At 41.3% G+C, this 13924-nt stretch overlaps 1 protein-coding gene across 1 annotated transcript in view; it reads right to left on the bottom strand.

Annotated features, from left to right (window-relative positions):
• Positions 1-13924, bottom strand: part of LOC123756098 (beta-1,3-galactosyltransferase 6) — a 59921-nt gene that overhangs the window by 22371 nt on the left and 23626 nt on the right. The window contains exon 2 of the mRNA XM_045739100.2: positions 11717-11945. The gene's annotated coding sequence lies outside the window, so the exon portion shown is untranslated. The remainder of the gene's footprint in view (positions 1-11716; positions 11946-13924) is intronic.

The raw sequence follows: 13924 nt of genomic DNA, 5'->3' as shown, positions 1-13924 counted from the left end.
TACCGTTCTCATGCTTCCGAATGATCTCTTGTTTCTCCTCTATTGTCATCCTCACAGGAGCTTTCTGGCCTTTATCCTTACCACTGGCTTTCTTGGGACCCATGGTGAGATATATAATAACAAATTGTATAGACAAATCACCAAAAATCCAACAAAACACTGAAAATCCGCGAGAAGAATTGATGTGGGGGTAGTCACTGAGCTCCAGACAATAATAAACTGAGGGGCGGCGGGGCGGAGGGGCGACGAACGCGCTAGGTCGGCTGTACGCGTATCAACAAACTCGCGTCCAAACTCGCCTCCCGAAGTAACCCTCGCCTTCTGAGACAAATTTTTGGAGTAAATACACCTCGCCTTCCGAAAACCTCGCATACAGGGACAATCGCATTCCGAGGTACCACTGTATATATATATATATATATATAAATATATATATAAATATATATATAAATATATATATATATATATATATATATATATATAAATATATATATATATATATATATATATATATATATATATATATATAAATATATATATATATATATATATAAATATATATATATATATATATATATATATATATATATATATATATATATATAAATATATATATATATATATATATATATATATATAAATATATATATATATATATATATATATATATATATATATATATATATGTCGTACCTAGTAGCCAGAACTCACTTTTCAGCCAACAATGCAAGGCCCGATTTGCCTAATAAGCCAAGTTTTCATGAATTAATATATTTTCTCTAATTTTTTTCTTATGAAATGATAAAGCTACCCATTTCATTATGTAAGAGGTCATTTTTTTTTTATTGGAGTTAAAATTAACGTAGATATATGACCGAACATAACCAACCCTACCTAATCTAACCTAACCTATCTTTATAGGTTAGGTTAGGTTAGGTAGCCGAAAAAGTTAGGTTAGGTTAGGTAGGTTAGGTAGTCAAAAAGCAATTAATTCATGAAAACTTGGCTTATTAGGCAAATCGGGCCTTGCATAGTAGGCTCAGAAGTGAGTTCTGGCTACTAGGTACGACATATATATATATATAAATATATATATATATATATATATATATATATATATATATATATATATATAAATATATATATATATATATATATATATATATATATATATATATATATATATATATATATATATAAATATATATATATATATATATATATATATAAATATTATATATATATATATATATATATATATATATATATATATACATATATATATACAGTGGAACCTCTATTAACGAGTTTAATCTGTTCTGGCACCGAGCTCGTTACCTGGAAAACTCGTCTTAAGAAACAAATTTCCCCATTTAAAATAAAGGAAATAAATTTAATCCGTTCCACTCCCAAAAACATCCATACTTGTATGACTTTTTTTTATGTAAATATAATACTGCACATGTAAATATAAATATTTTGTTGTAGTGTTTTAATATTTACGTTACCTTATGAAGAGTAGTTGCTGGCTGGAGGGAGACGATGGGGAGGTGGGAAGGAGGAGAGGGGTTATGGTGTGGAAGGAGAATCCACCTCTGAGTCAGGCGGACTCTCTCTTCTTGGGAATTTCACCCAAATTTCATTTCAAATGTCACACAAGGATGCGTTAGACCAGCACCAAATAAAAAACTACGTCGATTACACTCGTTGTGTCAACAATATAATAGTCTTACCACGAAACTACAATACAATGCCGTTTTCTTAAATAGGCAATGTGGTTATTAAAGAAAACGGAAATTTCATGGCAAACATGTATACAATCCCCAAGACGATCGGATAAGAATTGGATTTTATAGAAATATTTGCTCAAATGACGCTTGAGCGCGGTGTTTGGGTGCATTCAAAAGAAAAAAGTGTGTCACGTTCAAGCAACATATACCTGCGAAAGTGATAACACTTTCATAAAGTGTTATCACAAAGTGATAAATTAATTAAACATTTTCACACACCGGGTTGTCACTGCTTTATCAGGGCAGCTTTTCCAAGAATGCATTCACCTTTTCAAACATTCCAAACACTTCCCTGATCTCAGTGGAAGAGGCAGCATCCTCCCTTACCTCCTCATTCCCTTACTAATGGTGTAAATTGTTGACGAGACCTGCCATACTCCCTTGTGAGATCAGTCACACAGACACCACACTCATGCTTTGCTATAATTTCCTTCTTCAAATCCACAGTAATTGTGTCTTTCTTCCTCTTGACAACACTATCTTTAGCAAGCAGCTTCTTTGGAGACATCGTGTGTTACAAATTGTAGTCGCAAAACCACTAAAAACCCAAAGAAAAGCTCAAATAAATCCAGAGGGATGCTTGTCGTGTGCGATACAACAACAACACTGGCGTCGAAGGTGTCCAAGAATTTGCGAGAACCTGCGAGATGCTAGGAAACACCATGTGGTTTTGCTCGTTAATAGAGTCGAGCTCGTCAATAGAGACAAATTTGCTGCGAGTGGCTTGCTCGTTACTGGAAAAACTCGTTAATAGAGCCACTCGTTAATCGAGGTTCCACTGTATGTATGTATGTATGTATGTATGTATGTATGTGTATGTGTGTGTGTATATATATATATATATATATATATATATATATATATATATATATATATATATATATATATATATATATATATATATATATGTCGTACCTAGTAGCCAGAACGCACTTCTCAGCCTACTATGCAAGGCCCGATTTGCCTAATTAGCCAAGTTTTCAGGAATTAATTGTTTTTCCACTACCTAACCTACCTAACCTAACTTTTTGGGCTACCTAACCAAACCTAACCTATAAAGATAGGTTAGTTTAGGTTAGGTAGGGTTGGTTAGGTTTGGTCATATATATGCGTTAATTTTAACTCCAATAAAAAAAAATTGACCTCATACATAATGAAATGGGTAGCTTTATCATTTCATAAGAAAAAAATTAGAGAAAATATATTAATTCAGGAAAACTTGGCTTATTAGGCAAATCGGGCCTTGCATAGTAGGCTGAGAAGTGCGTTCTGGCTACTAGGTACGACATATATATATATATATATATATATATATATATATATATATATATATATATATATATGTCGTACCTAGTAGCCAGAACTCACTTCTCAGCCTACTATTCAAGGCCCGATTTGCCTAATAAGCCAAGTTTTCCTGAATTAATATATTTACTATAATTTTTTTCTTATGAAATGATAAAGCAACCCTTTTCTCTATGTATGAAGTCAATTTTTTTTTATTTGAGTTAAAATTAACGTAGATATATGACCGAACCTAACCAACCCTACCTAACCTAACCTAACCTATATTTATAGGTAAGGTTAGGTTAGGTAGCCAAAAAAAGCTAGGTTAGGTTAGGTTAGGTAGGTTAGGTAGACGAAAAAACATTAATTCATGAAAACTTGGCTTATTAGGCAAATCGGGCCTTGAATAGTAGGCTGAGAAGTGCGTTCTGGCTATTAGGTACGACATATATATATATATATATATATATATATATATATAAGCTGCAAAAAAGCTTAGAAAAAATCAGAGACATTGAAATAATTTGGTAATAATATCTTTGTGACAACTCCTGCCTGACAGCTGGGACGGAGCAGACCTTCTCTCTCACCTGCTCTGTCAACGCCTCTTTTTTGCCAGACAACCCTGCCCTACTGCGACCAATAATTTTTTTTTTTTTTGCGCCTGTGGGTGTCGAAGGCCAAATAGCCCAGAGCAGCTTAGGAGTTAAGCATTCCAGTTAACCCTTAAGTTGCGCAACACATCATATGATGGGTCGAGTGACTTGCTGTAAATTGCGCATCCCATCATATGATGTATTGGAGTACTATGCAAGATTTAACCGGCCCACTGATACACGGGGTTCACCTCACCTTCTTAAGGTCTCTTGTAAACAGACGCCATTTTTTTTTTAAATCGTGGGCCAAATTCCCGGATGTGAGGGCCTCAGTAGTGAGTGAGCCACCTAGCTTGACGCACGCAGCATGAGCTCACAGCACTGCTGTTCAGCTTGTGACCACAGCATCGCCTAAAAACCAGCGTTGAATGTAATGAAACACCATTTTCTGAGTGAGCCCCAGAGGCTCCCAGGAGCTTATCGAGCTAATGTATGTTATATTGCAGTCTCCGTGGTGTAGTGGTAAGACACTCGCCTGGCGTTCCGCGAGCGCTATGTCATGGGTTCGTATCCTGGCCGAGGAGGATTTACTGGGCGCAAATCCTTAACTGTAGCCTCTGTTTAACGCAACAGTAAAATGTGCACTTGGATGAAAAAACGATTCTTCGCGGCAGGGATCGTACTCCAAGGACCTGCCCGAAATGCTACGCGTACTAGTGGCTGTACAAGAATGTAACAACTCTTGTATATATCTTTAAAAAAAAAAAAAAAAAAATTAGACCGGGACATTAGCTAAGGAGTTCAGACCTACCAGGGACCAGCGCCAAAACCTGGCCCCTTCAGAGAGGTTTCAGGGAGCAATGGCCCTGGAAAACCCTTTTGTGGTTGGGGTTTTCCTGCAGTAGCAGCCAGTGGCGGGCTGCCACTGGCTGCTACTGCCACTGCCACTCAGCATACCAACTTAGGAAAAAATAAATGTAGACCTTGCAACCATTCAATGGGAGACGGTCTTAAGCGACAAAACTCCCACACAGAGATCGAGATCTTTCAAAAGAAGATAGAGAGAAGCTGAAACTGAACCTCGCCGAGGCAAAACATTTAAATGAGAGCAGGAATGAAGAAGAAATAAATTCTTTTTTCTACAAAGTGATAGGGGTAGGCAAACCAGTAAAGTGGTACATAAAGGCAAACCAACAAAATCAATAGAGAGAGGGGGAGTGAAGAATAAGGAGAGGGGGAACAAGTTCCTGAAGATTGCATACACCAACATAGATGGAGTGAGATCGAAGATACTGGAGTAAAGTGATGTAATACAGCTGCAGACACCAGACATTGTTGCACTCACGGAGACAAAACTTGAAGATGTAATTTTAAATGAGGTCATATTCCCAAGGGGCTACTCAATTTGGAGACGGGACAGAAAAATTAGGAAAGGCGGTGGCGTTGCTGTGCTGGTAAAAGAACACCTAAAGGTGAAGGAAATAATGACTGCCAATCCACAAGAAGTTGACATAATAGCACTAGAGATCTGCTATGAGGATGATAAACTAATGATGATAAATGCATATAGTCCACCGCCAAGCAGCACATGGTCAAAGGAGGAGCTAGATAGTAAACGTGAAGGTCTTATAACAATAATGAGAGAGATTATAGCGAGAGCGGATAACGATAGATCACGACTGTTGATAGTCGGTGACTTCAACTTGAAATCCATAGACTGGGAAGCATATGAAGCTAAAACAGAAGATTTTTGGACCTGTAAATTTGTAGACCTCATCCTGGAAACATTCTTGTATCAACATGTTAAACAAGCTACGAGGATGAGGGAAGGGGACGTTCCCTCCATGCTAGATTTGATATTTACCAGGAAGGAGGAAGAGATATTTGACATTCAGAACCTTCCTCCCTTGGGTAAAAGTGACCATGTCTTTTTGGGAATAAAGTATGCAATGCGTTATAAGCTGGAAGAAAATAAGGAGGTTGAAGCAGTTGAAAAACCAGACTTCAGGAGAGGACATTATGGTGACCTTAGAAATTTTTTTAGTGAGTATAATTGGACAGACTTGATGCTAGGCAAGGAAGTGAATGAGATGTATGGCAAGTTTTGTGAAATATATGATAAAGGCACAAAAAAATTTATACCAAAACAGAGATGCAGAACTAGGAAACAGGATTGGTTCAATAGAAATTGCGAGAGGGCTAGAGACCGAAAGACAAAAAAATGGAATCAATACAGGAAGAGGCCGAACCCCCAAACATACCAGCGATACAAAGATGCGAGAAACAACTACACGGCAGTGAGGAGAGAGGCAGAAAGAAATTTTGAAAAAGGGATTGCGGACAAATGTAAAACAGAACCAGGTCTATTCTATAAATTCATAAACAACAAATTGCAGGTAAAGGATAATATTCAGAGGTTGAAAATGGGAAATAGATTCACGGAAGATGAAAAGGAAATGTGTGAAACACTAAACGAAAAGTTCCAAAGTGTGTTTGTACAAAATGAAATCTTTAGGGAACCAGATACAATAAGAATTCCAGAGAACAACATAGAACACATAGAGGTGTCTAGAGACGAAGTGGAAAAAATGCTCAAGGAGCTCAGTAAGAACAAAGCAGCTGGCCCAGATGGCGTTTCACCATGGGTTCTGAGAGAATGTGCATCTGAGCTCAGCATTCCACTTCACCTGATCTTTCAGGCATTCCTGTGTACAGGAATCGTAGCAGACGGGTGGAAACAGGCTAACATAGTTCCAATCTACAAAAGTGGCAGCAGGGAAGACCCCCTCAATTATAGACCTGTATCATTGACAAGTGTAATAGTGAAAGTATTGGAAAAACTAATCAAAACTAAATGGGTAGAACACCTAGAGAGAAATGATATAATATCAGACAGACAGTATGGTTTTCGATCTGGAAGATCCTGTGTATCGAATTTACTCAGTTTCTATGATCGAGCCACAGAGATATTACAGGAAAGAGATGGTTGGGTTGACTGCATCTATCTGGACCTAAAAAAGGCTTTCGACAGAGTTCCACATAAGAGGTTGTTCTGGAAACTGGAAAATATTGGAGGGGTGACAGGTAAGCTTCTATCATGGATGAAAAATTTTCTGACTGATAGAAAAATGAGGGCAGTAATCAGAGGCAATGTATCAGAATGGAGAAATGTCACAAGTGGAGTACCACAGGGTTCAGTTCTTGCACCAGTGATGTTTATTGTGTACATAAATGATCTACCAGTTGGTATACAGAATTATATGAACATGTTTGCTGATGATGCTAAGATAATAGGAAGGATAAGAAATTTAGATGACTGTCATGCCCTTCAAAAAGACTTGGACAAAATAAGTATATGGAGCACCACTTGGCAAATGGAATTTAATGTTAATAAATGTCATGTTATGGAATGTGGAATAGGAGAACATAGACCCCACACAACCTATATATTATGTGAGAAATCTTTAAAGAATTCTGATAAAGAAAGAGATCTAGGAGTGGTTCTAGATAGAAAACTATCACCTGAGGACCACATAAAGAATATTGTGCAAGGAGCCTATGCTATGCTTTCTAACTTCAGAATTGCATTTAAATACATGGATGGCGATATACTAAAGAAATTGTTCATGACTTTTGTTAGGCCAAAGCTTGAATATGCAGCTGTTGTGTGGTGCCCATATCTTAAGAAGCACATCAACAAACTGGAAAAGGTGCAAAGACATGCTACTAAGTGGCTCCCAGAACTGAAGGGCAAGAGCTACGAGGAGAGGTTAGAAGCATTAAATATGCCAAAATTAGAAGACAGAAGAAAAAGAGGTGATATGATCACTACATACAAAATAGTAACAGGAATTGATAAAATCGACAGGGAAGACTTCCTGAGACCTGGAATTTCAAGAACAAGAGGTCATAGATTTAAACTAGCTAAACACAGATGCCGAAGAAATATAAGAAAATTCACCTTCGCAAATAGAGTGGTAGACGGTTGGAACAAGTTAAGTGAGAAGGTGGTGGAGGCCAAGACCGTCAGTAGTTTCAAAGCGTTATATGACAAAGAGTGCTGGGAAGACGGGACACCACGAGCGTAGCTCTCATCCTGTAACTACACTTAGGTAATTACAGGGAATAGCTCAACTGACAGCTGAAGCTTACAAGGTCTGCTTGAAGCACGTACCTGTGAGGAGGGGCAGAAAGAGGACCACTCTAGAAAGAGAACGCAGACGACTGTACAGAAGGAAAAAAATAACGGAAATGCTTCGGCAGACACAACTATCACAAGCAAGGAAAATAAGCCTAAGCAGGGAGATTGAAGAAATAGAACAAACGTTGAAGCGATCATATGAGTCTGAGGAAATGGAATTGGAACAGAAAGCTATACAAGAGATAAGGAAAAATCCAAAATATTTTTTCACATACGCAAAATCCAAATCCAAAACCTCGACCAGTATTGGACCGTTAATTACAAATGAAGGTACGTACACAGAGGACAACAGAGAGATTAGTGAAATTCTAAGAAGCCAGTATGAGGCTATGTTTAGCACACCAATAAACAACATGAAAGTTGATGACCCAGACAGCTTCTTTATGAATGACATTCAAGCTGCAGATAATATAACGGATATTACCACAAACTTGGAAGACTTTGAAAGAGAAATTGACAATATGCCTATGCACTCAGCTCCTGGGCCTGACTCATAGAATTCAATATTCATAAAGAAATGTAAAGTATCAGTAGCGAGAGCACTCAGCGTAATATCTTGAGGTTATCTTGAGATGATTTCGGGGCTTTTTTTTTTTAGTGTCCCCGCGGCCCGGTTCTCAACCAGGCCTTCACCCCCAGGAAGCAGCCCATGACAGCTGACTAACACCCAGGTACCTATTTTACTGCTAGGTAACAGGGGCATAGGGTGAAAGAAACTCTGCCCATTGTTTCTCGCCGGCGCCCGGGATCGAACCCGGGACCACAGGATCACAAGTCCAGCGTGCTGTCCGCTCAGCTGACCGGCTCCCCTATATATGGAGAAAGAGCCTAGATACAGGGGAGATACCAGCAGCACTTAAATCTGCAGATATAGCTCCGTTGTACAAGGGGTGGGAGTAAAGCCTTGGCAAAAAATTATAGGCCAGTTGCACTAACATCACACATAATAAAAGTGTTTGAAAGAGTGATTTGGAATCAAATTTCTAGTTTTATGGAAAACAATGAATTGCACAACCCAGGACAACATGGATTTAGAGCGGGAAGATCCTGTCTGTCGCAGTTACTCAACCACTATGACAAAATCACAGAAGCCCTAGAAGAAAAGCAAAATACAGATGTTGTATACACAGACTTTGCAAAGGCGTTCAACAAATGTGACCATGGGGTGATAGCTCACAAAATGAGGTCATTGGGAATAACTGGAAAAGTAGGACGCTGGATACTCAATTTCCTGTCGAACAGAACACAAAGAATAACTGTCAATCAGATAAAATCGAGTTCAAGCGATGTTAAAAGCTCTGTACTTCAAGGTACAGTCCTTGCAACGCTACTGTTCCTTATTCTCATATCTGATATAGACAAAAATACACGTCACAGCTTCGTGTCGTCCTTTGCAGATGACACAATAATCAGCATGAAAATTACCTCTGCTGAAGACATTGAAAAACTACAAGTAGATGTCAACAAAGTTTTCGATTGGGCAGCAGAAAATAACATGATGTTTAACAGTGATAAATTTCAGGTACTCAGGTATGGCAAAAATGAGGATCTGAAACATAATACAGGGGTACAAAAAACAATCGAATCTTCCCATAGTAGAAAAACAGCATGTCAAGGATTTGGGAATAATGATGTCCGACGATCTAACGTTTAGGGAGCATAACCAAGCAAATATTGGGTTAGCCAGAAAAATGATCAGATGGATTACTAGAACTTTCAAATCCAGGGATCCCATCACAATGATTGTACTCTTCAAGTCACTTGTGTTGTCCCATCTTGAGTACTGCTCAGTACTCACTTCCCCCTTCAGAGCAGGAGAGATTGCTGAAATAGAGGGAATACAGAGAACATATACAGCACGCATAGACAAAATAAAAAACCTAAATTATTGGGATCGTCTCAAAGCTCTCCAAATGTACTCTCTAGAAAGGAGACGAGAGAGATACCAAATAATATACACATGCAAAAATACTGGAGAGCAGGTCCCAAATCTACACAGTAAAATAACAACGTACTGGAGTGAACGATATGGAAGAAAATGCAAGATTGAACCAGTGAAGAGCAGAGGTGCCATAGGCACAATCAGAGAGCACTGTATAAACATCAGAGGTCCCCAGTTGTTCAACATCCTCCCAGCGACTATAAGAAATATTGCCAGAACAACCATGGACATCTTCAAGAGAAAACTGGACTGTTTTCTAAGAGAAGTTCCGGATCAGCCGGGCTGTGGTGGGTATGTGGCCCTGCGGGCCGCTCTAAGCAACAGCCTGGTGGACCAAACTCTCACAAGTCGAGCCTGACCTCGGGCCGGGCTTGGGGAGTAGAAGAACTCCCAGAACCCCATCAACCAGGTATCAACCAGGTAACCCCACCTATCACCAGCCCAGGGCCTCACCCTCCACCTATCACCAGCCCAGGGCCTCACCCTCCACCTATCACCAGCCCAGGGCCCCACCCTCCACCTATCACCAGCCCAGGGCCTCACCCTCCACCTATCACCAGCCCAGGGCCCCACCCTCCACCTATCACCAGCCCAAGGTTCCACCCTCCACCTATCACCAGCCCAGGGCCCCACCCGCCACCAATCACCAGGCCAGGGCCCCACCTATCACCAGCTCAAGGCCCCACCCACCACCAATCACCAGCACAGGACCCCACCCTTCACCAATCACCAGCGCAGGACCCCACCCTTCACCAATCACCAGCGCAGGACCCCACTCTCCACCTATTACCAGCTCAAGGCCCCACCCTCCACCTATCACCAGCCCAGGGCCCCACCCTCCACCTATCACCAGCACAGGACCCCCACCCTTCACCAATCACCAGTGCAGGACCCCACTCTCCACCTATTACCAGCTCAAGGCCCCACCCTCCACCTATCACCAGCCCAGGGCCCCACCCTCCACCTATCACCAGCACAGGACCCCACTCTCCACCTATTACCAGCTCAAGGCCCCACCCTCCACCTATCACCAGCGCAGGACCCCACCCTCCACCTATCACCAGCGCAGGACCCCACCCTTCACCAATCACCAGTGAAGGACCCCACCCTTCACCAATCACCAGCGCAGGACCCCACTCTCCACCTATCACCAGCTCAAGGCCCCAACCTCCACCTATCACCAGCGCAGGACCCCACCCTCCACCTATTACCAGCGCAGGACCCCACCCTCCACCTATTACCAGCGCAGGACCCTACCCTCCACCTATCACCAGCCCAGGGCCCCAACACAGTAAACACAATCTGGTCTTGTACAACTCATGCTACAATGTTAAAGCTCCATATGACGTTATCAATATAATTTCATGCACCATGCTCTGTATTCCTCATTTAATGGCTTTTCAATCATGCCAGGCCCTCAATGACCCTTCTACTTATCTTCCTTCTCCTACTTTATGTTTGAACTTACAATGTTTTCATTACCATCCTTACTAAACATCACTCTAGGTATTCAAATTGCTTCCCATCTTTACATTTTTCAATATCCAAAATATTTTCATCTGGAGATACTCGTAGAGGATTTCGGGAATTCTTCTGCTCCCAGTGCCCGGCCTGAGGCCAGGCTCGACTCCAATATAAAATCTTCCTCTTTTATCATATAATTTTATCATTCTTAGCCAAATTCCACATTCCAATAAATTAGTATTCAACAGATACAGATAACCATTCAGGATCATGTACATGTGACAAGTTGGTGCTCATTGTGTTGTGCTGCGGCTGTGGTAACACTGAACAGCCTTCATTCATTGTCATTATGTCTTACAAAGCCACTACTGTACACTACTTCATTCAAAGAAAATTCTCACAGTACACAAAGTAACATCATCCTTATATTTCCTACCTTTTTGGAGGAAAATATTGTGCAGAAACTGCCTGCAGTCTTATGGAACCATTAACCCAGGTGTCAAAATGTTCAAGACCACACCAATATGTTCTTCCAGATACTACTATACTGCACACATCTGCCACTGCTGCACTACACTGTAGAGCTCCTCTTGTTCACTGCCTCTAGTTCTTCATGTGCCCATCACGTCGACACACACACTACCTCCTCCCATCATCGACTCGTACTGTTTCCAGAGAGATCAACAAAAATTAAGGTTCAAGTCAAAAGTTTTCTAGCAAAATTATGCTCTGAAATAGAAACATGACAAGAGACCCAAACTTTCAGATACATTACACCTATACATAACCATACTGTATTAATTTAGTGTTAAGGTTTAAGGACTAACAACTGCCAGCATAATTATACTATACGTTTAAGCCTTCAGGTCAGAAAAGACGTTCATAAGCCAAGAGCGCCTTCGGCCAAAGTTCAAGGCCCCTCACACCTACATCATCAGATTCAGCAAGACAGGCAAGTCTTTACATGCACAGGCAAATGGTCTAAAGGTCTCGATGCTTTTTTTTTGGGGGGGGGGAGCCCTGAAGCTCCTCAAGTTATCTTGCTGAGATTGCTCCAAGCAAATGTGTCCCATCAGACACAAAAGTTCTGTTTGGCCTCCCAGGTACTACAGCCAAAACCTGGCCTCCCCTTACAGGAAGAGAAGCACGAGGGTAAGTGACAATTCGCCACCACACTAGAAGTATCTAAAAAGTCATTGAAGCTTCAGAGACAATTGGAGGAATAACAGACTGAAACCTTGAATACATTAAACAACTCTGCAAATGACTAACACAGAACAAGAAAAACATTAAAAAAATCAGCATTGAATGTAATGAAATGCCATTTTCTGGGCGAGTTCTGGAGGCTCCCCGGAGCTATCCAGGCTGATATGTATTAACTTTGGCATCAGTCGATGTGGATGGAGTTCTAGGCCTACCGGGGACCACGGCCAGAACCTGGCCTCCTCAGAGTGGCACAAAGAGCAATGGCCTATAGAAATACACATGTGTTTGTGGAGCACTCTATATTTGCCTTTGACCGGAACAGGCACCCAGAAAGGTAAGCGCCACAAAAGACACCCCTATTCTGGTTAAAAACAATGAAAATAGACTGCCCGAAACGCTGCGCGTGCTAGTGGCTTTACAAGACTGTAATTACCATAATTGTATCCTCACATTCCTTATGTACATTCTTGTATATGCATAAATAAATAAATAAATAAATAGACATATGAGTGGACAGAACTCCCCAATTGAAAACGAGCAAACAAGCAGGTTGTCACACGAGCTGTGCTGCATGTCTGCGCAGCTCCCCCCTCCCCATGAGGGGGAAGAGGGAGCCCCAGACCCCCGCGCCGACGACCCAACCTGCAGTTCCGAGGCTGGATATCAAAATACTGAATGCGAAAAAAAAACGACCGGAGGGAGGGATGGTTGCCGGTGAGCCACTGGAAATCACCCAGTAAATGGCATGTCATTACATTCAACGCTGGTTTTCTTGGGGGAGCCCCTACAGCTCCCAGAGCAACTTCACCAAAGACAAAATAAAGAAAGGGACATACCCGGAAGGCATTCCACACCTCAACTCGAAGTCGAGACAAGCTGCAGCTGCCGACCCAAGTGACACAGACCGGACTAGGCCAAGGAACGTTAATGAGGAAGCATGCAGCCAGGACCCTGTTCGACCGCCAAAAACCCCGTGCTCGAATGTAAGCCCAAGATCCTGTTCGACAGCCAAAAACCCCGCGCCCAAATGTCAGCCCAGGACATGTTACCAAACAAGGCAGCAAGAGCAGCAAACTTACAAACGTCAAGGGCACGAGGATAGACCGCAGGTTGGCTAGACCTAATAACCCTGCAGATGATCTGAGAGACCCGTACCTGCGAACAGGGAAGGAGAGAAACCGGATCAAACCAAAGCATGTCCCCAGACACAGAAGCCGTGCCACGCAAATAACAACGGAGAGCCCCAACCAGACACAACACAAGATGCACCCCCCAGCCTGACCAACCAAGCATCAACATCCCAAGGACCCCTCCAGAAAGCAGCAGACCCATTCCTCGCCAGAAAAGAATGAAACGGTTGCAAATGAACAAGAAAGAACTACGGAAACAAATCTGAACAATAGGGGCCACAACAAACCTAGGCGAAGACAAACAAGAA

The sequence above is a fragment of the Procambarus clarkii genome, chromosome 36 (genome assembly GCF_040958095.1).
Source record: "Procambarus clarkii isolate CNS0578487 chromosome 36, FALCON_Pclarkii_2.0, whole genome shotgun sequence".
Taxonomy (NCBI): domain Eukaryota; kingdom Metazoa; phylum Arthropoda; class Malacostraca; order Decapoda; family Cambaridae; genus Procambarus; species Procambarus clarkii.
The sequence above is the reverse complement of the archived record's forward strand: the minus strand, read 5'-3'. Positions and strand labels throughout refer to the sequence as shown.